The sequence below is a fragment of the Fukomys damarensis genome, unplaced genomic scaffold, assembly GCF_012274545.1.
Source record: "Fukomys damarensis isolate Sample0158 unplaced genomic scaffold, DMR_v1.0_HiC HiC_scaffold_9, whole genome shotgun sequence".
Taxonomy (NCBI): Eukaryota; Metazoa; Chordata; class Mammalia; order Rodentia; family Bathyergidae; genus Fukomys; species Fukomys damarensis.
Window position 1 is genome coordinate 45,213,923 of NW_022900921.1, and position 26,751 is coordinate 45,240,673.

The window sequence follows — 26,751 nt, forward strand, 5'->3', positions numbered from 1 at the left end:
ACCAGCTTGCGCTTGCTGGCTTTCTCTTTCTTTGTTTGTTTCTTCCTTCCTTCCTTCCTTCTTTTCTTTCTCTCTTTCTTCTTTTTCTTTTCTTTGTTTCTTTCTTTCTTTGTTTCTTTCTTTCTTTCTTTCTTTCTTTCTTTCTTTTTTTTTTTGAGTTGAGGTCTCCCTATATAGCTCAGTTCAGACTGATCTTGAACTCACTACGTAGCCCAGGCTGGCCTTGAACTTGCAGTGATCCTCCTGCCTCAGCCTCTTGAGTGCTGGGATTATAGGTGTGTATCACAATGGTAATTTTTTTCCCTAACTTATGACATTGTCTCTTACCCTCCTTAACCAATTCCTGAGAAAGAAGCTGGCATCATAGGTAGTGACAGAAAACCCAAGACAGAAAGTAGAAACTGAGTACAAAGGGGTGGGGAGCCAGTACCCTAAGTGCCTCACAGCATCAGGGCTGCAACAGCTGCTTTTTGATCGCCTTCCTCAAATATAAAGATAACATGCAAGAGTTGGTTAGATTTGAGCATAAGTAGACACGCTTCTGCAAGCAACAGGTCTGGATTAATTTTTTTTGCATGTAAATGCTTTTCAATGGGTTTTTATTTATAAGAAAGTCTGTTAGTTGCTGTTGATAATTTAGCCTAAAGGAGGATAGAGACTGACTTCCTTATAACTGCAATCACTTTCTGTCTCATTTTAAGTGATCAAAAAGTATTTATTGAGTAGTTTTTATTACATGAGAAATCTTAGAGACAGTGGTGGCATATCCTATCATTTCACTACTCAGGAGGCTGAGGCAGGAGGATTGCCACAAATTTGAGGCGAGCTACACAGCAAGAACCTGTCTTTAACACCACCAACTATAACAGCAGCAAGGTTAGAAAGTAGGTCCTGAAAACCTCTTTCCCTCTCCAGTTTGCTTTTTCTTCCATTGGGGAAAATGAATGAAATCACGCAAACAAACTTTTTACACCCCGTCTTAGGGTTTTCTGTCCCACAAGGCTAACATTTTGCTAGATAAAATTTGCATGTGATGATTTCTAAGTTCCTCTTCTTACTGTTCTCCAGTAAATCATAGTTCCCTTGTGATGTATGAGACCAAGTTTGAAAAAAATCCCATATAAACAGGGAAGGAAAAAAATCACTTTTCAAAGGTAGTGCTTTTTTCCACATCACATTTAAAGGGTAGTCTTCATTTTTTCTGAAACTTGGATACTCAACTAAGTATGAAAATACAAGTTGGAGTGGTGGCACATGCCTGTAATGTCAGTACTTGGGAGGCTGAGGCAGGAGGATCACCTCAAGTTTGAGGCCAGCCTGGGCTACAGAATGAATTCAACGCCAGCCTAAAGTACATAAAAAAAAAAAAACCTATTTAAAAAAAATCACAAAAAAAGAAAAGAAAAAATACGGAAAGGGCTGAGGTCTTCCCACCTCAGAAAGCTTTAGTGTTAACCTATTAGCTGAAAATATGAGGCACTGTGTTCTCACATCTATGCCGTTGCTCATATTCACCCCATGTCCTGCTTTGGGCATGAAGATACCCTTAGCTCCTCACAGGGCACCTGCCTTTGCAACACCTTGGGGTGGCCAAATGATAACACGAAGCGCCCTGTGTGCTTGCTGCCACAGCGTCACTAGACGAGCTGCACAGCTGCACATCATGCTGAGTTCCACTGCACTCCCACCGCCCACAAAGTGGGGCCTGGTATCCCCTGAACGGATGAGGGTCCGGAGGGTGCAGATGGCGTGAGGTCTGCGGTTGTGCTGCCCTTGCCAAATAAAGCGGAGACAAAGAGGTCTGTTCAGTGACTCCCAACCCCTCCGATCACGGAGCAGCTACCCGCAGCAGCCCATGTCTGTCTCGCTGTTTCTCTCCTCTGAGAGCTGTGTGTGGGCGGCCGCTGTCACTTTCTCCCTGCTGATTTATTTATTCAGGTGACTCTCACTTTGCTGCCAAGGAGGACTGGTGGCAGCTTATTGCTTGTTTGAACATTTTGGTCCAAGCCTGCTTGGTTTCCTCAGGGACTAGTCATGCGGATTTCTCGGAAACAGAATTCTGCTGAGCACAAAGCTGAGTCTCTGTCTGGTGTTCCCAGTCCTGGGTCATTAAGATCTTGGAAAAGTATCAAAGCTCTGCCCCCTGGGAGCTTTTCAAAATCTGTCCTCCGGCATGGCAGAATGTGCTCAGAAAGAATCGAGATAAAAACATAAAATAGCCTTAGGATTTCTGCTAGCAGTTCCCAGCGCAGGGCTCCTTGTCCCATGGCACTTTCTGCCTTATAGGAGAACCTTTGTCACAGAGCTGTGGCTGTGCTGGCCTCTGGTCACTGACAGATCAAGCTGGGAGTAGGCGTTTGGACATTTCAGCCCTGACTTCCATCTTCAAGTGAGGGGAGGAGAACTGGAGATCGAGTTAATAATCAGTCATACTCATCACAGCCAGGGATAAAATCTTTACAAAACTCTGTTAGCTTTGGAGTTTGGAGACTTTCTAGGGTGCTGGGCACATCAGGAGTCTCTGGGGTGCTGGACAGAGCACTTTGTCCATGTGTCTCTTCGCTGGCTGTGATCTCTCTTCTACTTCCACCCATTATGAATAATAAGGGGGCTCATGTGTTTCCAGGAGGTCTGGAGCCGCCCTCCTCAGTTACCGAGTATGAGAAGGGGTCATGGAACCCAGGTTGATGGTGGCTCAGGGTATCTCGGTGAGGGGCCATCTTGTGTGTGGAGCCCCGAGCCACTGGGACAGCGCTGACTCTGATGTCAGAACTGAACCAAATTCAGGACATCCACTGGGTTGGGGAAAACACCTGTGCACATTTGAATGAGACTGCAGAGGAGGAAAAGCATCCTTGGTTTTAAAATCTATTTCACATATATTTTTAGATTGCTCAGAATGATCTGCAACTCTGGCAGAAGCAAGGAAGGCACTTATGGATGGGCATTGTAAAAGCTGTGCTGGGGCCAAGTGGGTTCTCCAAGATTCAGACGTCCTTAATTCAAACCCAAGATCCTGCTGCATGTGTCACAAATGTCCTTGTGTCTACTTTGTGTTGCCTTGTGAAGTTGGGTTGTTACTATGGAAAACAAGTGGCACTTTCATTGGTCTGCTGAAAATAAGAAAAGAAATTCTGTACCACCGTTAGGCTTTGTTTTACCCTTAATGGCATGAGATTAACTCTTGGAGGCTCTGATGATGCAACCTAATGTTCCTTCAAGTGCCACGGGCTGGGAAAGTGTGGCACCTGTGGCAGTCTCAGCCCAGCAGGGGGTGCCATCCAAGAACAGGTTGGGCTGCTCACACCTGGATACACAGGTGGATTTCATTTCATTTCATCTCCCAGATGGATCATATGATGCACAGGTAGAAACTGCATGTGTAAGGCACACAGCACAGTGCTCTGGTGTATGCAAGCATGTGACACGAACCCCACATCTCGATTGACCTCTGCATCACCCCTCGTTGTTGCCCTTTTTTTTTCTTTGTGGTGAGAGCACTTGAGGTCAGCTGTCTGAGTGAACTTGAGCACATGGCATAGCGTCATCTGCAGCAGCCCCTGCACTGCCATCAGACCTGAGCTCATCCGTCTAGTCGCTGCCGTTGTTCCCTTTGACCAGCATCTTCTACCCTCCCCACCCAGCCCTTGGCAATGGCCATTCTGGTCCATGAAGGTCATGTTCGAGGTCCTTGGTCCTGGTCCAGACTCTGCTGTGCAACCTTGGGAATTCATGGGGACAAAAGGAGGTGTCCTGACATGTCTGTGTCCCTAAGCCTCCCTCAGGTATCAAACCTCTCTCATTCATGACCCTGAGTGATTGGTGCCCAGTCCTTATTTGTTTTTGTTTATTTGTTTTTTTCATTGAGTTTATTGGTATTTTTTAGGTATACAGTACAGTTACATTCATCATTGGGATCTTGCACCTTTACATGACAGATCTTGGCTCTCAGTTTTTCCCCTTGTCCCTGCCCTCCCTTCACCCCCTCCTCCCTTCCCTATTTACAAAGACTTTGTTTCCATTTTTTCTTTTCTCATATTTTTCTTCTCCCTAATTTCCTTTCCCCTACCCTTCCCAGTTCCCCTACACCATTAACCCTTTTCTTTCTATTTCACATTATCAGTTATAGAATTTAGGTCTTATTTACACTTTTAGTTTTTCATACCAGAGAAACTATTCGGTATTTACACATGTGTGTCCTATTTATTTCACTTAAGAGTATGGCCTCTATGTGCATCCATTTTCCTATGAATGACTCTAGTTTCTCATTCTTTATGCTGAATAGTACTCCATTTTATAAAAGAACCACATCTTCTTTATCCAGTCTCCAACTGATGGGCAAATGGGCTGTTTCCAAGTTTTAGCTATTACAAACTGTGCCGCTATAAACATGGGTGCCCATACATCTCTGTGGTATGATTCTTTTAATTCTTTTGGAAAGATACCCAGCAGATGGATAGCTGGGTCAAATGAAACCTCTAATCTTTGTTATTTGAGGTATCTCCGCATTGATTTCCACAGTGGTTGCACCAGTCTACACTCCTACCAACAATGGAGAAGGGTTCCTTTCTCCCCACAACTCTGACAGCATTTGTTATTGGTTGATTTCTTGATAGCAGCCATTCTTTCTGGGGTGAGGTGAAATCTCAGTGTTGTTTTCATCTGTATCTCTCGAATGACCAGTGATGTTGAACATTTTTTCATATGTTTATTTGCTGCTTTTACTTGTTTGTCTCAGAAATGTCTGTTTATTTCAGATGCCCATTTTTGAATTGGGTCTTTATATTTGGGGGGGCTTTTTTTTTTTTTAGTTCTTTATATATTTTAGATAATAGTCCTTTATCTGAGGAGCAGCTGGTAAAATCTTTTCCCCACATTGTAGGTTGTCTCTTAGCTCTGTTGGTGGTTTCTCTTACAGTACAGAAGCTTTTTAATAAGGTGAGATACCAGTTGTTGATTCTTTGTGCTAGTTCCCATGCTACTGAGGATTTGTTCATAAAGTCTTCTCCTATGCCAATGTCTTTGAGAGTTCTGCCTAACTTATCTTTCAGTAAATTTAGTGATTGTTATAATATTTAGATCTTTAATCTGCTTGGATTTTGTTTAGTGTATGATGAAAGATAAGGGTCTAGTTTTAATCTTTGGCAAGTTGAAATCTAGTTTTTCTAACACAACTTATTAAAGAGGGTATCTTTCCTCCAGTGAGGATAGTTGGCTCCTTTGTCAAAGATGAAGTAGCTGAATACATCTGGAGTTGTTTCTGTATCTTCTAATCTATTCTACTAATCCTCAAGTCTTTTTCTTTGCCAGTACCATGCTGTTTTTGTCACGGTAGCTTTGTAGCATAGTTTCAAGTTGAGGATTGTGATACCCCCTGTCATAGCTCTGTGCCTGGAATTGCTATTCTAGGTCCTATTCTAGGTCTGTTCTTGTTCCAAATGAATTTTTGGATTATTTTCTCTTGTTCTGTGAAGTATTGTGTTGGAATTTCAATCAACATTACATTGAATCTGTATAGCAGTTTTGGTAGTATGGCCATTTTCACTATGTTGATTCTTCCTACCCAGGAGCAGGGGATATCTTTCCATTTTATTATATCCTCTTTGATCTCTTTTTTTCAGCATGTTGTACTTCTAAATGTAGAGGTCTTTTGCTTCCTTTATTAGATTAATTCCTAGATACTCATTTTTTGGGATGCTATTATGAAAGGAATTGTTTCCCTGATTTCTCTCTCAATGAGTCTGTTATTTGTGTACAACAAGGCTATTGATTTTTGAGTGTTGACCTTGTATCCAGCTACTCTGCTATAAGTGTTAATTAAGTCTACCCAGTCCTTATTTGGCCAAATTGGCCTGCTGGCCTCAGAGCATTTATTTACTTATTGACATCCAAAAAGTTATTTTTAAGAGTACATGTTTGCATTACATAATATTTACATTCATCCTAGGGGATAGCTACACTTGTGTAATATAACTTAATTATTTTCACTCCTCTTTCACTCCCCTACCCCTCCCTCTGTCTCTGGGTCTCTTTCCTAGTTGCAAAAGGTCTATCTCTCTGTTTCCTATTGTCTATCTTTTATTTCATGTTCAATTATTTCTACTTTAGTTTTCTCATACAAGAGAAGTTATAGGAAATTTAACTCAGTGGTCTTTAAAGTGAAAGTCCTTCAGCATGAAGACTTTGACCTGGGTGTGGTGTGTGTACAAGTGTTGGATAGGCATATGGGTGTTATGCCTGTCATGATTTTGTGTTGTATGAATGTGTGAGTGGTGTGTGAATGTACATTGTACATTGCAACTGTTGTTTTGTGAATAAATAGTGTTGTGTGTGTAGCGTGTTGTATGTGGGTCGGTGAGGGTTGTTGTATGAGAGGGCTGTATGTTGTGTGTCTGTTCTGCTAATGTATTTTGTATGTGTTTCTGAGTGTATATAGGATGTGTTGTGTGAATGTTGTGAGAATGTGTTACACACATCATGTGTGTGACTGTGTGGTGTACTTTGTGGGAGTAACCAGTGTCCAACGTACATTTTACCATGTGCTTGCTAAATGTTTGCTAAATGAAGGACAGTATGTATGTCCTGCACTTACAAGGCAGACAGTGACACTCTCAGTGGATCCTCAGTTCCCCCAGGTCTATTTTGGGGTTGCTTCATCCATTTGTATTACACAGAGGGAAGGAACCCTGGCCTCATGTGCAGGAGCTTGGATGGAAATGTGTATTGTGCGGTGACACACCAGTTTGTCTGGAAGGCTGAGCCAGGAGGATGGAGAATCAAACTCTGCCTGGGTAACTTAGAATATTAGAAAGATGTGATCTCAAAGGAAAAATTAGAAAGGGCTGAGTCCAGTCCCAGCAACATACACACACACACACACACACACACACACACACACACACACACTTGCTTCAAGCTCAGGCTTCCTGAAGCAGACACTTATTTTCCTCCACCTTTGCCTTCTCACCTGCTATACAGCTCCCTCTTTATGATGGTGACTGTTTATTGTCATCCACAACTTTTATAACATAGGCATTTTGTCTGATTTTTTTCCAGAGACACCACAGGTACCTAGAATCTGTGTAAAGGTTAAGAATAAGCAAGGTCCAACATGTCGGGTCCGAGTCAAGTTCACTCCTGGGGACTTGGAGCTCCACGTGGCAACTCCCTGCCTCTCTCTGGCCTGGAGTGCACCGGTGTCCCACAGGGATGGTGGAGCCAGCCGCTGTGCTAGTGGCATGCTGTGTGGCCCATAGCAATGGCTCCTTCCTCTGGATCCTTCTGTGTCCTGTTTCTCTGTGTCCCTTGAGGTGCGATGAGTCTCATTGGGCTGACAGCAGGAGCTCCATCATTGTCCACAGATGTGACCCCCAGGCTCTGGCCTCCTGTCTCCCCTCTGGGTTTGTCCGGCCTGGTCCACCCAGGGCCCTTCTCTTCCCCGCCTCAAGCCCAGGAATCTTGGCAGCTCCCTCTGCGTGATAGATACAGCTGCTGGGTCCTGCTGGAGTGGGTCCCACTCAGTGCCACCTTCTCTTTGGGGCCACCTGCCTGATATCTAGGGTCCTGCTTTCTCTTCCATGCCTGACTTTCTCTTTTCCTTCCTGTGCATACTCTTCCAGCCTTCTAGGGGGTGGCAGGAAGGTCCCTCTGCCCAAGCCCACCCTGTGGGTTATTGGTCCAGTCCTCCTCTGGGACTTTTGAGAGGGAAGGTGAATTTATTATTTTTTTCAATTAAGTTTATTGGTACAATTTCGGTATATAGTACAGTTACATTAATCATTGGGATCTTGCACCTTTACATAACGTATCTTTTTTTTTTGTTGTTGTTGTTTTTTGTTTGTTTGTTTTTTGAGACAGGGTCTCACTATGTAGTTGAGACTGACCTGGAACTCACTGTTTAGCCCAGGCTGATCTTGAACTCACAACAATTCTCCCACCTCAGCCTCCTGAGTGCTGGGATTACAGGAGTGGCCCACCACGCCTGGCTTACATAACGTGTCTTGATTCTTATTTTTTCTCCATTTCCCTCCCCTCTCTTCACCCCCTCCACCCTTCCCTGTTTACAAAGACATTATTTCCATGTTTTTCCTTTTCTCATATTTTTTCTTTACCCTTCTTATCTTTCCCTACTCCTCCCACTTCCCTTACTTCTTTAGACCCTTTCTTCCTATTATATAATATCAATTACATATTTTGATCCTTATTTACACTTTTAGATTTTCACACCAGAGAAACTATTCAGTATTTACACATGTGTGTACTATTAATTTCACTTAAGACTACGGCCTCAATGTGCATCCACTTAGCTATAAATGTCTCTGGTTTTTTATTCTTATGGCAGAGTAGTATTCTATTTTATTTTTAAAAAAATGCATCTTCTTTATTCATTCTCCAGTTGATGGGCGATTGAGTTTTTTCCAAGGTTTTGCTATTACAAACTGTGCTGCTATAAACATGAGTGAGCATATAGTATGATCTGTAGTATGATTCTTTTAATTCTTTTGGGAATATACCCAGCATGGGATTAGGTGGGTCAAATGGGACTTCTAATCCTAGTTGTTTGAGGTATCTCCATATTGATTTCCACAGTGGTTGCATCAGTCTGCACTCCCACCAACAGTGGAGAAGGGTTCCTTTCTCCCTACAACTCCGCCAGAATTTGTATTGGTTGATTTCTTGATAGCAGCCATTCTTTCTGGGGTGAGGTGGAATCTCAGTGTTATTTTTATCTGCATTTCTTGAATGGCCAGTGATGTTGAACATTTTTTCATATGTTTATTTGTTGCCTTTACTTTTTTTTTTGAGAAATGTCTGTTCATTTCAGATGCCCATTTTTTGAATTGGGTTTTTATATTTGGCGGTGTGATTTTTTTTTTTTTTTTGGTGCTTTTGATATTCTAGATAGTAAACCTTTGTCTGAGAAACAGCTGGTAAAATTTTTTTCCCATATTGTGGATTGTTTCTTAATTCTCCTGGTGATTTTTCTTGCAGTGCAAAAGCTTTTTAATAAGATGAGATCCCAGCTGTTGATTCTTTGTCTCAGTTCCTGTGCTACTGAGGATTTGTTCATAAAGTCTTTTCCTATGCCAATATTTTCGAGAGTTCTGCCTAACTTATCTTCCAGCAAAATTATTGTTGCTTTTCTTTTTTTTGTACTGGGGATAGAACTCTGGACCTTGCCAATTTAGAGAATTCCACAGCACCCCATTCTCTCTTCACAAAGCCTCACACATGAGTCATCCATTTTTATATCTGAAAGTGGGATGCATCTCACAGGAGATGACAGGTTCTAGTGAAATGGTGGCATTCACTTCTTTCCTGTTGTGTTTACTGCAATTGTTTAGCCCACTGTGCTTCAGCGGTTGCAAACTCCAGACTGCACTTTGAAGCTGAGCAGTAACTCCTCTACTCTGGCTGGATTCCCTGGCAGGTGAATTGGGTTCATAACTCAGGGGGCAAAATACCATGAAGCCCACTTTGGGAAGCAAGCTGAGCTCTCTCATAAACATTGTTAGGATTTCAAAGTGAAGCTGGGCATGGTGGTACACACCTGTAATCCCAGCACTTGGGAGGCTGAGGCAGGAGGATAACTGTGAGTTCAAGACCAGCCTGGGCTACATAGTGAGTTCCAGGTCAGTCTCAAATACATAGTGAGACTCTGTCTCAAACAAACAAACAAACAAACAAACAAAAAAAGATTTCAAAGTGAGGTATTCCCAGAATTAACCAAATTCGGGTAAGTCAAAGCAAAATTTACAGTAAATATTAGTGGGAATATTAATAAAATTTTTTATTAATAAGTCAATGAAAAGTCTAGGGAAAATAGTTCTGAACTATATCTATGTATGTAATGATAAAATATTACAATTAAAATAATGTACATAAAATACAGAAATATGGACAGTGCTCCACATGGGTCATTTCTGGTTGATAAAGAGTAAGAATAAAACTTGAATGATATTGTAGAAGGAAATAGAAACAGAAAGGTGTCCTGGTTTTGTTCTGGAATGTTCCCCAACATCTCGTGTGTTCAGAGGAGGGGCTTTTGGAAGGTGACTGAATCATGGAGACCCTATACTCATGAGTGGATTAATTCATCCCTGAGTTCATAGCTGACTGTGCTGCTAGGAGGCGGGACCTGGTCGGAGCTGTGTTCCTGGGGTGTGACTGGAAGGGTGTGATCTTGCTCCTGCCTTCTCTCTTTGCTTCCTGGCTGCCATAGATTGAGTACAGCCAAAATAAACTTCTCTTCCTTTTCTATGTGATAAGTATGTGACAGGAAAGTAGTTTCGAGAGAGAGGAAAAGCAGAGAAAGGGAGAGAAAGCAGAAGAGGGGGAAAATGGATCTATGGGGTGAAATCACAGAAGTAATACCTCAGATGCACCCCACTGTCCTCAAGGCAACGGAAGGTTAGACAAGGACAGGGCGGGAGATGGCAGAATGGCCTGCACCTGGCTCTAAGGCCTCTGTCTCCTCTTCTAGAGCCCACTGTCTTTTCTCTGCAGAAGGTGTCCATAGGAAAACCACACTGGAGGGTTAATCTTGCATCTGTCTTCATCATCTCTACACCAAAAATAATTCTCAGCCAGTATCTCCATTTCTCTTTGGACATCGCTCTTGGTAACTGGCCAAGGAAGTGGAGGGAAGAGTTGCGGACAAGCTTTCCTCGTGGTCTTGGGTGTACAGTTTCAAAGTGGAACTCACATGCACAGAATAAGGTCTAAGGAGAGCGCTCTAGTTATCTGTGCTTCAAAAGAAAAGCCAGACACAGCCAGGACACATCACTCTCAGAGGCTCCTCCATGGAGAAAGACCTCTTTGTGTGGGAGGCTCAGGGTGCAGTAAGACGTGGAACTCGAATGGTCTCATATTGAGTACGTACGGAGTAGGTCACAAACCCTGGATGAGGAATGGGGTCAGTCAGGGGCAAACAGTAGACAATGAAGACAAGTGGAAGAAAATATTATCTTCCTCTTTAGCCTGTAGTTTAGTTTTTGTTTTGTTTTGTTTTTGGTACCGGGAATTGAACTCGGCTCCTTGTGCTTGTGAGGCAGTCAGTGGAACCACTGAGCTAAATCCCTGGCCAAGTTTTGAGAAACAAATCAGAAGAATTAGACTAGTGTTTATTTTAACTTCAGTGGACTTAATGCTTTTCTGTTCTGTTCTCTTCTGCCTTTTCCTTCTCCTCCTTCCTCCTCCTTTCCCTAACCCACTCTCCCCTCATCTCTATCTCTGTCTCTCTTGGGCTCCACACTCAGGGAACACCCTTTTTGTTAATAAATGTTTATAATATCCATTTTCCTGTACTAAAAATAGATCCATTGATAAACTAACCACCACATTAAACATTTAAATATATTACTGTCTTAGTCACTTTTCTTGTAGCTGGGCCAAAATACTTGCCACAGCTAAAAAAGGAAAGGTTTATTTTGGCTCACCTTTTCACCTCAGGCTCAGTTGGTACCAAGGCAGGAAGAACATGGTGGAAAGGTCTAGTGGAGAAGAGCTGCTCACCTCATGGTGGACAGGAAGCAGAGAGCAGAGGTGCTGGGGAGGAAAATAAATCCTTTCAGGCCAGGCCCCCAGTGACCACCTCAAACCACTATGCCTGCTAATTTCAAGTTAACTCTAAGCTTCCATGATTCAATACTTCCTGACAGCCTTGTCTGAGGCCTTCGGGGGACATTCTTGACCCAAACCATGAAACGATTATTCTAACTATGATGTAAAGAAGAAATAAAAGTCCTTCTAGTACCCACAGTTGGACATGCCTGAGTCGGGAGATAGCAGAGGCTGTGTAGTACTGCAGCCACACACAGAGCAGTGGTAGTGCAACTGCTGATGAGTCTAAAACAGTGTTTGCCTCACTGGACATCCAGGTACCATGGGTAGCACTGCTTTCTATAGTGTGACTTTCTCCTGTGGTGAAAAGTTCTACATCAACTTCCAGAAAAAAACTAAGTTCAGTTTCCTTCAAAATGCATTTGTGTTAAAATGACACAAAGAGAGCTTTGTGTTTTTCTGACAGACTTTGGTCTAGGCTCAGTTTATGCCTACACTCAGGTCTAGTAGGACACATATTTGACATTTTTATGGGGTGAGAGTGATTTGTTGTATCACGCTGCTGTGCTGTGTATGGCAGAATGTCTGGTAGCTCCAAATTCTGTCTGCTAGACAAAGCCCTTTCCTGTAGACCAACAACCCAAATTCTTCCCAGTGTATTCACAGCTCCCATCTCATGGAGTCTCTGGCGATGATGAGGGGAAAAGAAACACGTTTTTTGGTGGGAGCATGAACTGGTACAACCACTATGGAAATCAGTATGGAGATTCCTCAAAAAACTGAAGCTAGAATTTCTATGTGACCCAGCTATTCCCCTTGCAGGTATCTTCCCAAAGCAGTTAAAGACACACACATCACAGTGATCCATGCATACCACATTTATAGTAGTACAGTTCAGAACAGTTCATCTTAGAAGTGGTCTATATGTCCATTACAGATGAATTGATATTTAGAGAAAACAGTGCAGACATTCCTCACCTAAACTTCTGCCTGTCTAATGAGTGTTTGGACTGTTTGGACTGCGCTGTTCAGATTTACACCCCATCTATTCTTTTTGGTACAGTTCTGTACACCTTGTTTATAGGGCCTCAATGCCTTTTTTGGGTACAGTATACATTTTTATATAGTACTGTGAGTTTTGGTGACTGTACTGTACAGTACAACAGTTTATGTGCTGTTATACATTACAGTACTACATCTAAGAATTATGCAAATAAAAGAAAGTCATTAAGTTGGAGTTTCCTCTGACCATTTCTTGGTACTGAATATTGTAATGTACATACTATATACAGTTCTTCATTTAGCGACAATGACCTAGTCACAGGAAAAGAACTTGGTTGTTAAATGAGGAGTGTCTATGCCACTCTCCCATAAGGGATAAACTGCAGTCAGTTGTAGGAAAATCGATAAACCTTGAGATTGTGATGTTAAGTACAATCAGCCAGACACACAGGCTTCAGTATTACACGGATTCTCTTATATGAGAAACCCAAAGTATAAGTAAAGAGGAAGATAAAAGGTAAATGATAGGAAACAGAGAAATGCATCTTGCAAATGGGAGGGGATCCAGCGATGGGAGGGGAGAGAGAGGAAAGGGAAAGTAAAATAAAAAGAATTAAGAGATGTTTAATACTTATAGCTACTAAGATGTTTAATACTTATACCCCCTAAGATGAATCCAAAAATTAGGTGCTACAAACTAATAAACACTAATTATGCACTGTGCTAGTATAAATTTTTTAAAAAGAAGAGGAAGCTGCTTGTGGACTTTCCCAGCTTGCTGCGTCCAAGTGCTGGTCTGCAGGACAGTTGGTAGCTCCTTATACACACTGGCTATAGGCAGGGTTCCCTGGGAGGCCTACGCAGCCCTGCTGCGTGGCTGGGCCATCCAGGCCAGCCCTCTGTCAGATTCGCCTTCCCTCAGATTTCCTGGGTCCAGCTCCAGGCCTTGAGATGCAAGGTCTGCTCCTGCCCTCGCACAGAGCCCACCGTGGTGGCCCCAGTGGAGCAGTCCTTGAGGCCTTGGCTGGCGATTCCCACTCAGTAGCTAGCTCTTCATTCTGTACTTGTCTCTGCTTGCGTCAGGACCCCACTTGGACTAAGATGGGCAGTGCTCTCCTCCAGCTCTGAGACTTTGAAATTCCCTCTGCCAAGGAGGCACTCACCTGACTACAGAAGGATCCAGGTCAGGGAAGTGTCCCAGTATAAACCCGTGGTTTTTAAGGACAGTCCTAGTGAAGGAAACAAAGATGGCTAAGGAACTCAAAGGGGGGTGGGAAAAAGTTAGGGCAGAAAGAGAAAATGTAATGAAATGGGAGAGACTGGAAGCTACTGCAGTCAGGACAAAGACTTTTAGTGGGTGGAGGAAGTGATCCATATATTTATTCAATCATATTTATCATTTATTGGTTTTTTGAGACAGGGTCTCACTATGTAATTCAGGTTTGCCTTGCCCTTATTTTTGTAGCTCAGGTTGCCCTTGAACTCATGGTGATTCTCCTGCCTCAGCCTCTTGAGCACTGGGAGTACAGGTGTGTGCCACCATGCCCAGCCTTCAGTCATATTTAATATACATCTCTTCATGCCATGCTTTATTCAAAACAATGATTACACCACAATGAACAGAAACAGGCCAAAGCTCTATGCTCATTAATAAACAGGAACAAGCTGGGCATGGTGGCGCTCGCCTGCAATCCCAGCACTCGGGAGGCTGAGGCAGGAGGATCAATGTGGGTTTGAGGCCAGCCTGGGCTACATAGTGAGTTCCAGGTCAGTCTCAACTACATAGTGAGACCCTGTCTCAAAAAAAACAAAACAAAACAAAACAAAAAACACAAAAATAACCCCCAAAACAAACAAACAAAAAAAAACCAAACCAAACCAAACCAAACAAAACAGGACCTAGAGGCAGTCTACACAATAGATTAGGTGATGACGCATGGTGTGGAACACTAGTTGGGATTTCAGATACTCAAAAAAAAAAACAAAACAAAACAAAAAACACAAAAATAACCCCCAAAACAAACAAACAAAAAAAAACCAAACCAAACCAAACCAAACAAAACAGGACCTAGAGGCAGTCTACACAATAGATTAGGTGATGACGCATGGTGTGGAACACTAGTTGGGATTTCAGATCCCATGCCTGTGGGTGTGTATGACTTCGGATGATAATGTCTGATGGCTTGGAAATTGCATCTGGCAAGGGGGTGTAGTCCCTTTGACAGCAGGGATTTGGAATTTTGTAGTGTTGGAGGAACGAGGACATATTGCAGTTATTAAAACAGGAAATGATTCAAGTTTGGTTAAAACTTTTAACACTGAAAAGTGGAGGGAAATAGAGCCACTTTGCCTGGGTGATAATTACATTTCTGAGTTTACGTAAAGAATATTGCGAAACAGCTTAGTGCAAGCCGAACTTTTGTTCCCCGAATTCCCTCATTATCTTTGAGTAGTGTTTAGATTTCAGTTCCTGATAGTTCTTCACGAACTTGGCTGAAATTCCCCATCCTGCCCCTAAGAGATTGGGTCATTTATGCACTTCATGCTCAGCCTCTTTAGAATTGAGTGTTTGTGCAGAAATACTTTGCTTTTTAAATGTGGTTTGGTTGGTGTTTTTGGAATGAGGAATCCATCACTTGTGCCTGGTGTAGACTTTTCCAGCCAGCAATACTGGCCCACTCTTTACCAAAAAACTCCCAATCCAAAATGACGTTAGACTATGAGTGGTTTTTTTCATTTGTACTAGGGATCGAATTCGGGTCCTTGTACTTGCGAGGCAGGTGGCGGAACCACTGAGCTAAATCCCAGGCTGGACTATGGGTTTATACCTAATGCACTTCAGTAACATTTACCTATGTATTTGCGTGGTATTATTCTGTTAAAATGTAGATGGGTGCACAAAATATCTGTAATTTTCTCAACAACTCTCTGGCATAACTGAGCAGGTATCACCATGCTATTTCCTATATCCAAAACCCTGAAGAAATTGCCCAGGTATCACTAATAACTTGCCGATGACAGTCACTTCTACCACTGAGAATACGTCAGACAATGCAAAGGCTTCTTGTAAGTTAACTCATTCAGTTCTCACAGCAAAGTGATAAGGTGGGAACTATTAACACAGGCATGTGTGGCTTGAGAAGGAGGTATATTCTGAGAAATGTGTCTTAGGTGATTCCATGACTGCTCAAATGTCCCAGAGTACGTTCAGACACAGTAAGGTGACCATACTGTCCTTAGGCAGCTCATGGGACCACCATGCAGTCCAGGCAGTCGGTGGCAGGTGTGTCATTATGTGACAAAGGGCTGTACTATTAGTTTATCATTGAGGAAACTAAGATATAAGAGACATGAAGTGACTTGCTCAGGATCCACACATACTCCATGGTAGAGCAGGGGGCCAAGCTGGCATACAGTGTGGAGAGGTCAGGCCCCAACATGCATGTGGTTAACCACCCTGCTATGATTCTTCTAATGCTAGGAAGCAAACCTCCAGCTCCTACCTACTTGAGGGTGTTTTTACTTTGCTAACAGTGATCCCGCTGTAGTAAAAGCAGCAATGTGAATGGTGATGGAGAGGACCCCAGCTTTGGAGAGGACACCGAGCCCCAGTTCAACCCATCTACTCTGCCTGGTCTTGGGCAAGGTATCAGCTCTCTGGGGTGATTTACCATCTGTTAAACAAGGAAGGCAGGCAATCAGTGGTGCGCTGAGCTTTGAGGGGGTGCATTCTAAGGTGTCTGACTTGTCAGTTTCTTAGTGTGCCTCTAATTGGTGCACTTCCTTATTAGTACACTAATTAGTGTATTTCCTCTAATTTGTGGTCAATTTTGGGGCCCAGATCAGCTGAACAGTTCAGAAAGCAGGGATTAAGTAAACTGGAAGCGATGGTGGTGGCTCCACAAACCCCTTGGAGCATTCAGGATGGGACTCGCCCAGACTCAAACAGCAGTGGAAATCTCATTGGTGACTTAAGTTGAGCCCTAGGTAGGCTGCTGTTCTGAGAAGCATCATTTCAAAGCCCAGGTTGGAGGGAAAGCAGCTGGGGTGCAGGGTGACCCACCTCTTGGCTTGTCTCCTGACCTGTCCCATGGGAAGTAGCTGGCACGACCTCTTCAGTGGCTCTGCAGAGCTGTGAAAATGGAATGGAGAACACAAGTTTTCAAGGGCATTTCACACCATTAAAAATGACTGAGAATGTTAACGAGCTTGTCAGAATTCCTTCTTAATTTCTCCTTCCGGTGCTCTACCAGTGGCAATGGCCAGATTTCTTCCTCTAAGTGTCTTGGGTTTGGAGACCCTGGAGACAGCAGACTGGGTCTTTGGCCTGCTCTCATCATCCTCGGTCCCTTTCTCCTTCCTTCTTTCTTCTCTCCTTGACTCCTTCATAGCTCTTCTTTCCCTTGCACTCCCAGGGCGACTGTGGGGGATTTCCCTCCTGGCTGGTGCCTCCTAACCTGTTCCTCTGCCTCTAGAACCCAGCAATGGCCAGCTAGTTGCTCTTACCTGGTGTCTTTCATGTACTTCTTTCCCCCAAAGCCTTGGTTTTGATTAACATTGATTAATTCTGGATCATGTTGTTTTATAAAGATTTTAAGAATGTTTCCAACCTGCATTACAACTTTTTTGACCAGTATAAAGAATGTCAGGCATGTTTGCTGTAAGAAATTGTTAGCAGATTTCTGCTGCCTGCCAGGATAGAGTAATAGGGCCTGGATTTACTGTATCACCAGAAACAGCCAAATAACTGGTCAAAATACACAAATCCAGGGTTTCTAAGATACCGGAAGTCTGTCCTGAAGGACTGTGAAACAAATGGATGAGCCCTTGATTGCTTCTGTTCACTGATGGAGTTTTCAGGCCAGAGCACGGGGGTGGGGGGAACCCAGGCACAGCTCATGGAACTTTTTGAATTGATGAGATGGAGGTGTGACCTCGGGAAAGTGAGAGCAGCAATAGTTTATAGACAGGAGACAGCACCAGAGGGTCCTTCTTAGGAATTCAGTAGAGTACTGATCCATGCTCACTTGAGAGAGAACGACCTATGCTTTGTGAAGAACCACGTCAGATGGAATAGGGGATGAGACCAGGAATAATCCCTCTTCCTACTGGCCAGACTGGAGAATCACATCATTCCTAGGCATTTGGTGGAGTACTCAGAAGTTATAAACTTAGGCAGTGGAACCAGACTTGCCCTAGGCTGAATGCTGCTGTTGTCTTACTCGATGATGAGTCTTAAAAGCAAGATATCCAGTCCCTGCCAAATCAGACTATTCCCAAGAACTCTGATGTACCCAGAGTGGAAAAACATCTAAAATCCGACAAGCTACAATCCACAGTATTTGGCATCCAACTGATAATTACCAGATAAGTAATGTAGCAGAAAAGCAATGAGGAGGAAAAGCTGTCAAAACCAAGGACTGATGCAGATGTTAGAACCCGCAGACAAACACTAAAACAGTTGTTAGAACTGTGTTTTGTGTGCTCCAGAAGCAACTAGAGAAATGGGAGGCATAAACAAACATACTTATGTCTAACTTTCCCCAAAAGTAAACTCCACATCAAAATAACTTCCCTGCTAAATTCTAATGAGTACTTAAAAAAGATCTAATATCAAGTCTACCCAAACCCTTTCAGAAAACTGAAAAGAAATAAATCCTCTTCAACTTCTGATATCTATCTCCCCAGTTGTGTGAGGCTAGCATCACCTAGCTATCAAAATAAAATAAGATGCCATGTTTCCCCGAAAATAAGACCTAACTGGAAAATAAACTTCCAGTGTAATTAATAGCTGATTGTTTCCATGGTGGTGATCAGTGCCATGCAGAATATTATACCTCACTCTCCTCTTACACCTTAGCTACTCTGTAGTGGCATGTAAGGCAAGGAAAGCTGACTGGGGCTAATGTTTTTGATCTCTAGTTAAATCTTACTTTCAGGGAAACACAATATAACAAGAAAAGTACGGAGCAATATACCTCATGAACCCAGACATAAGAATTCTAAAGAGAATACTTGTAGATAAAGTCTATCAATACATAAAAAGCCAAACACATTGTAACAAGGTTGGCCTTATTCTCAAAATGTAAGATTGGCTTAGCATTGGAAAATCAGTAAGGGTAAAACACCATGTTAATAAAACTAAAAATCACATGACCATCTCAATAGATGCAGAAAAAGCATTTGTTAAAATCCATCAATTGATTCCCCATGAAACTCTCAGCAAATCAGGAATAGGAAGAAATGTGTCCTCAACCTGCTAGTGAATACCTAAGAAAAACCTCCCGCTAACATCATTGTAAATGTAGCCATACACACTGAAGCCAGGGGCAATGCAAGACTGTCCACTGTCTTACTTCTATTCAATATTGTACCAGTGAGCTGGTAAAAAAAAAAGTTAAGAAAAAGAGATACAAGTCACCTATATCAGAAAGAAAACTGTATTTGAAGTTAACATGGTGTCCTGTGTCTGAAATCCTACGGAATTTATACAAAGGTTAACAGAGCCAATAAGAGAGGCTACAAGATCAATATACACAAGCTAATTGTACATCTTTTTTACTGTACTAACACTGAACATTCAGAAACTGAAATGAAAAATAGCAACATTGGCAATAGATCAATATCTAAAATGTAGATATGTAGGTATGTACAAAAGATATGCAAGACCTGTATTTAAGGTGGTGGTGATGGCAGTGACTGCTCTGAGCCCAAGCCCTCTGTGTGGCCCATACTGTCCTGTGTCCCTCTATCCATCCCTCCCCATCAGCACTCCCTGTGTGGAGTATGTTTTAGGGTCTCTCCCAGATTGTTGGCTCTCACTGCGTCTTCGAGGTACTTGCACCTACCACCTGACACACATGGTGGAGAAAGCAGAAGAAACCCTCCACTCCTTCCTCATCTGTGATCTCTTACAGGACTCCTCTCCTTGTCTTGAGGGAGCACAGGAAGGAAACTCTGCCTCTAGGAAGCTGGTGGCAGCTTTCAGCATTCAAGCTTTTCTGTGCTGAGTGAGTTCCTCATACCTTTGGGGAACCCTGGATTCTGGGACACCTGCATTTATTTTCTGTGGCCACCTTCTTTCTTAGACACTCTCAGAGTTTCTCAGAGGCATATTGAGAGGGAAAGCACCATAAATGGAGAATAAACAAGAAGAAATGCCAAAAATAGAGCCTAGTAAGACTTTACAATTTTATTTGCAGACATAATTATATCTTCAATATTTAGTCTTTTAACCAAAAGACAGTGCCAATTTTATGACCCTGTGACTGGCAACCACATCTTGGCTCTACTGGAAATCACTGCTGGGGGAGAGGATGTTTGAGGTAATGAGATAAGAAACCCTTTACATCCTCCTTTGCAGCTGGTTCTCACATTCTGGATTTTGATCTAGTTGAATCTTTGTGTTTTAGAACAAATAATAGAGATTCCTCATTCTCCCAAAATACATAGGTTCCTCTCTCTGAAGATCTTGCCCTTATTTTTACTAGCAAATATAGACATGAAATTATGAAGGAATGTGAAGTAACAATAATAGTATACAACTTGAGTATATAAAGTTGAGGAAATCGAGCAGGTAGGATTCAACTGAACAATGAAAGATGGGCTGAATGTTGATCAAAGGAAGGAGGAAGTATGTTGAGAAGATTCTTGTTAAGGTATAGAGTTATACCAAATGCAGTATCCATTTTGGATGAAGACCATCTCTCTAAGACAGGTCTTTGTTCCAGAGGCCCTGCATTGTCTAGACTTTAAATAGCAATGTCCAGAACAACATTTCATAGCACTCCAGTGTCCTATGATGACTCTATTCAGGATGGCAGCCTTTAGCCAGGTGTGGTTCTTGGAGTCTTGGAAATGTGTTAATAACTGAGAAAGTGAATTTTAAATTTTATACTTTGAAAAGGAGTAGGGGAAGTGGGAAGGTAGGGAAATGGAGAGAAGGGAAAAGAAAAGATATGAGAAAAGGAAGAAATGGAAACAAAGTCTTTGTAAAAAAGGGAAGGGTGGAGGGGGTAAAGGGAGGGCAGGGGAAGGGGAAAAAATAAGAGCCAAGATAAGTCTCGTAAAGGTACAAGATCCCAATGATGAACATAACTATAATGCATACCTTAAAAGTACCAATGAACTTAATGAAAATAAATAAATAAATAAAATTTATAATTTTATTTTATTTTATTATTATTATTTTTTTTTTGAGACAGGGTCTCCCTACGTAGTGAGACTGACTTGGAACTCACTATGTAGCTCAGGCTGGTCTCGAACTCACAATGATCCTCCTTGCCTCAGCCTCCCAAGTGCTGGGATTACCGGCGTGCACCACCATGCCCCCCCCCAATTTATAATTTTAAATAACAAATAGCCACGTGTCTCTAAAGATTACACGTGCTGGATAGCATGGATCTCGAGGAGCAATGGAGGGAATCCTGATGCTGCCTTCCTGAGAGCCCATGTCAAAGTCACATTCAGGATGCCCTCTGTTCGGCCCTGAGTCTGGTCCCATCTGCATTCTGAGTCTCCTGTCGGAACTAAGGAGCTGAGCTGATGAATTTCTACTGTGGTTACTCTCAGGAGAACTCCAGACTCAGTGTTCTTGGGTTCCTCCAAGGACAATGACAGCTTAGGTTCTGGACCATTATTAGCTGAGCTCACTGGCAGTAGAGAGTTGGAATAGCTTGGCACAACCCAGACTCTGAAGGCAAAGCAATCATCAGTGAGACTGTTGCTCCCTCTCCCAACCCTGGGGCCTAAGCCTGAGAATGTGCACAGCTCCCTCTCTAGCAGGGCAGCAGTGTGGTCATGGGTAATAGGAAATATTGACAGACAGAAATTTCCTGGTGCTGAGTTGTGGCCAGGTAGTCTATCTTGAAGAAAGACAAGAGGAACAAGTGGGAGGGAACATACTCTTCGGGCACTTAGGGGAATGATTCAACAAGTGTGGCATACTTGAGTGGTAGGAGTTTTCTTGTGCTTGTGTTCATAGAAGAAATGGTCTGCTCATTACTTTTCCAAGAACCTTTGAGAGTGGACACTTCTGCTCATGAGTTGTACTATTTCTTAGTAAGTCATTGAAATGACATTAGAAACTTCATCATCTAGGTGCTTAGCATTTTCTACACTTGTTTTAGCCAAAAGGCCAGGAAGTGATTACCATTTTCTTAAGTATATATTTAGATCTATTTCTTTTACTCAAAATAATACAAAACAAAATCTGTATGGCTGTATCATAGCTCTCACTTTTCTTCTGTTTGCTATTGAGATTATCATAAGAACAATCTTAAGGAAGCCCTCTGTAATTGGAAAATACTCAGAAGATGGGTGACGCTTCCATTCTGAGTGACTCGACATGCTAGGTTGGCTTTGTATGGCACAGGATGTACCATAGGGAGCCAGGCCACATTCCTGAGCATGGTCATATTTTTCTTAACTATTGTTGGGCTACAATTGACCATGAAACTTTGTGACTTAAAACAACAATATAGTTTATGGCTTTGTGAATTGATGGAGGCTCAGGTGGGTGGTTCTCATTCAGAGATATGTAGATGTAGTGAGATAGCTGCTGACTGGAGTTGATGGGTCTGACATCCAAGATGGTGCATTGTCATGGCTGGAGGAACTGTCTTTTACTACGGTGATCATTTCAAAAGGAAACCACTTAGAGAGAAGACGTTGCCAGTTGCATTCAGAAGGGATCATAAGGTTGAAAGGCTCTAATATGAAAGTCTAGACTTTGGAAGGTGCTTATAGAAAAGGAAGAGTGATAAAATGGAGAGAACGATTACAGAAAGATGGTAGAACCATCTAGAATCACAAGGGCAGGAGTACTAAATTAACACTGAGTTCACAGAGAGGCATGCCTTGTCACCCACATGCCACATGACTGAGCACAGAAGTTTTACCTGGCATTTCTTGGATAGCATGGGGAAGCTGGGAAGGGGTGGTGATAGTCTGGTTACTGGTGCTTTAAATTTTTTATGTTAAAGCCATCATCCAAGATGATGTCCAGACGACAGACTCAGTGTGTGTGTGTGTGTGTGTGTGTTTGTGTGTGTGTGTGTGTGTGTGTGTGTGTGTGTAAAACAGAGAGAGAGGGGTGGTGAAAGGACACTCATCTAGTTCTGTAAGGCATAGCAAGGCTGGGAAGTTACCAAGTCTGTCTGCTTGCTATGCTGTTTCTGCGTTAACTTGAGATGCAAATCAGGCACAAAAGGCCGCTTTTGATAATTTGTCTTCATTGAGCAAGGTTAAAGCTACAATAGAACAAAAAAACTAGCCTGTCCATCTTCTTCTTCATTTTTTAAAGGAGGTTAAGAAATGGTTCATTGCCTTGACAGTCTTGTGATGCAATTTACTTTCTCATCAGCACTTATCTCTAGTTCACTTGTGGCTTTGTGTTTGGTAAAGGACTTACAAAATGAGAGGGATCTGAACAGAAGGGTAAACATAGAAGCCTATGAGCAATTGCTTAGAAACAAGGACGTGTTGAACTGATCAAAGCCAAGTGGTTGCAGTGGGTGATGGGGGGGTTATGAGAGACACAGGTAAGAGAGGTTGTTTGGAGATCAGTAGGTGGGAAATGTGCAGGGGGAGCAGAAAAACGGGGCTGTAAAAGGAAGTCCATGTGGGACAGTGGTTTCAATGCTGTGGTTTTGTGAGAGATTACTGGCAGTTCCATAAATAGGATCAATAGGTGTAGCAAGTTCAGAATCACAGAGGATCCATGTGCACAAACACGATACTCTATTTTTCTACAATCGAAGTCAACTTTGCTTGTGAATTTCCATTTGCAGATGAAAAAAAGTATCCTGGATTCAGAGTTGTTTTGTTCCTACTGGCTCAAGAGTCACTTTTTTCAGAATTCTTTCCCTGTTTTTGCTCCAGTTGGACATCTTTGGGGGCGGTGGGGTGAAGGAGACAGAGGTGATCAAGGGCTTCCCTTTTCTTTGGAGGTCCATAGGCCTATCTATGCTGGTCCATAGGTCAATGGTGCTTTACCAAGCTCCAAGTTGTCCTGCCAGCCTCCACTCTGAGGGCTCTGGAAGGGTCTTGGCTGCTTTGATGAACCCTCTGATTAGTGCTGGTCTTTGTGAGGCCCAGGCAGCAATGCTGCTCTGACTGATCCTTGGCTCAAGCCATGCTGGACACCCAGGGCTTCCTCCTGGGATGCTATATGGTGTTTCTCTCCTCCAGAATTCCTTATTGATCTTTTCCCTTGGGAGGAGGCCAGGATTTCTTTCGTTTGATGGTGGTGGAGTGCAAGGCCTTGGGCCACCTCTCAGAGACTTTCTTGGGTCTATGAAGATCAGCCACCTCCCTCTTTCCCTCTCCTTCACACCTTATGGTCAACTCTGTTGCTCTGAGTCTGAGTAGGAAAAACAGCTTAACATTTCTACATGTTCTTCCCTAGTCCATGAGTAGGATGTGAACTCCATGGTTTAATTTTCAAACACTGGCTTTGTGTGTGGGGGGGCAGCTACAAGGAAACAAGTGTGGAAATACTTTCCCTTTCAAACTCTCAAGCCTGGTGTTTGTTTTTATTATGAACAATCCTTAAAATTTTTCTCCAACCCCATGGCCCATGGGGAATGTTTCGGACACAGAACATGTTACATGGTCAATGTGATTTTTGTTTTACATGCATTGGCAGAGAATCCTCCCCAGAGAGAGTCCCAGGGACTGTCCCAGGTGGGGACAGGACAGTGGCCTGGGACAGGTGCAGACAGTCAAGTCTCCTGAATGCTAAGCTTTCTAAAGGTGGCAGTGTGACAAGGGTTACTCTCCAGAAGGCTCCTGGTGCTTAAAGGGGCTCCTGCTGTTTTGGGAAAGCTTTTGTTCAAGACACAAGTGGGGTCACGTTATCAGCGGGCAACAGCAGTGTTAGTGGTGCCTTACACTGAAGCACAAGGGTGTGTCCAGTACATCTGTGTGCTGCTGCAGCTGAGCAGAGGTACAGGGGTGACAGTTGCCAGTTCATGGAGATTCCAGCCAAGAGGTCAGTGAGGGGAGTGTACCCACGAGTTGCCTGAGCAAAGGAAACAGAGCACAGGACAGAGTTAGGGAGAGTGCTCTCAGCATGGGGGAATAAGGGAGGAGGTGACTTCAAGGTTATATGGTGAGTATTAACATCCACACTTTAAAAGAGGGAAGGTTTAATTTGCCTCATGGTTTCAGGGGATTCAGTCCATGGTCATCTGGCTCCAAGGAAGAAACATCATAGTGGAAGGGCTTGGTGGTAGAAAGGTTCTCAGTTCATGCAGGTTGGGAAGGAGAGCAGGGAAACAGTGTCAGAGAGGAAGGGGTCAGGGGTCAGATACACTTCTCCATGTCATGCCTCTGTGACCCACCTAGACACCCCCAGTGTGTACTTCAATCTCCTGGGTGGCTTCTAAGCCAATCAAATTGACACAGTTAATTGTCACAATAGAGGAAATCAAATCTCATCACTGGGTGAGCATTGAGAGTCCTATCTCATTGCAGAGAACTGTGTCTAGCAGGACATTTGGGGTAGGATTAGGGGAGGGGGTAATGCTTTGGAAAAAGGAAATGAGCTATGCCATCTCCTTATAGTCTTTCCTATGTGAGACGCTAAAGTAGGAGGATCATGGGACCCCTGGATTTTAAGGCCAGCCTAGACAACATAATAAGACCCTATTAAAAAAAGAGGAAAATTAACTTTATTTGTATTGATATTTATTTTCTATATAACTGCACACATCAATTTCACTTTTTGCTTGTCAACTGCTTAATAATCTGTAGTACATAAATAGTAAGACAAATCTCTTTTCACCAGCACAGGGCTTTTGTTTGCTCTTACGGAGCAAAGCCAAGCCCACCTGTTAGGGTCTGAAGTAGCCCACCAGTGAGTGGTACATGCAGTGTCCCAGCGTCAGTGTAAGAGCTCATAAGGGACAGTTGTTCACAATCCTGGCCACACAAGGGACTCAGCTGTAAACCTGAAAATCTCAGGCCCCTGCTTGGGAGTTCCACTCATAACCGACCTGGTCAGATCTCCCGGGCTGTGACACTCAGCAGCTCCTTGGAAGACTGAGCAGGGGCAGCCGAGGAATTCACACAGCAAGAGACACCACTGCCTGGCACAAGCCTGCTGCCCTGAGACAGAGGGACCCCCCCCCCCGCCTCTGGATGCAGACAGAACACAGAAGCTGTCCCAAGCCAGGCAGCGCGGAGGCTTCTGTGCTCGGCACTTCCGTGGTCCTTTCCATTTCTTCCGCTGCGCAAGCGGTAGGGAAGCCGATGTCCACAGGGGCTGCCCGGAGGGCTGGGGAAGGGGCGGAGTATGCTGGGAGGATGTCCTTTGGAGGTAGCCCATCAAGTCCTGCAGAGGAGGCAGTCGCTTGCTGGGCATGCTGACTGAGAGGGGAAGGGGTGTCTCAAGCTGCGGATGGCTGGGCGAGCCTCCCCTGCCCGCCCTGTGCCAGGCCCTCTCCTAGAAGGACCTTGGCCAGTTTCCATTTTTTCTGGGTGTGACTTCTCACATGCAAAGTGAGTCTGGGGGTGAGAGGGTTTTGTTTGCTTATGTTTCTTTTTGTTTCATTTTGGAACTGGAGATAGCATTCAGGCACACTCCTAACACCGAACTACATCTTCAGCCTCGTTATTTTTGTAGTTTGAGACAATGTCTCCTGAGTGCCTAGCTGGGGCTCGGACTTGCTTGCAATCCTCCTGTCTCAACCTCGCGAGTAGCCTGTAATTACAGGGCAACTGGGTCTTAAATTTAAGAGTTCTCAGCCTGGCGTCAGGACTGTGGAACTTGTAAACTGCTTTTTCATCCGGGCGCACAACAATAACAAGAAAGCGTAGGGATGCCAGCCCTGTCCAACCCTGTTAGGCCCAGCGCTGTCCCATAGCCCGCTCCTGTCGCCGCTCCAGCCACTCGGAGACTCGGGGCTGTCACGAGCTTTTTCTCTGAAAAGGAAGCCGAGGTACAGAACATGAAGCGATTCCTCCAAGTTCGCGAATCCTGTGGAGGGAGTGGGGCGGTGCCAGGCCCCACGTGCTGTCTGGGCAGGGACTTTCACCTGGACCGGGCTCCGCTCTGTGCCCGCTGTGTGGCAGAGCTGGGGACTACAGTCGGGTGAGGGTCCCCTTCCTGGGGCGGTTTCGGTGTGCTGGGGCCGGGAGCCCTGGCATCAGGATTCAGGGGGGTGCAGGCGTGGGGAGGCCGGG

At 43.7% G+C, this 26,751-nt stretch overlaps 1 protein-coding gene across 5 annotated transcripts in view; it reads left to right on the plus strand.

The window, feature by feature from the left end:
• Positions 1 to 26,751, plus strand: part of Il1r1 (interleukin 1 receptor type 1) — a 72,703-nt gene that overhangs the window by 12,552 nt on the left and 33,400 nt on the right. The window lies entirely within an intron of this gene.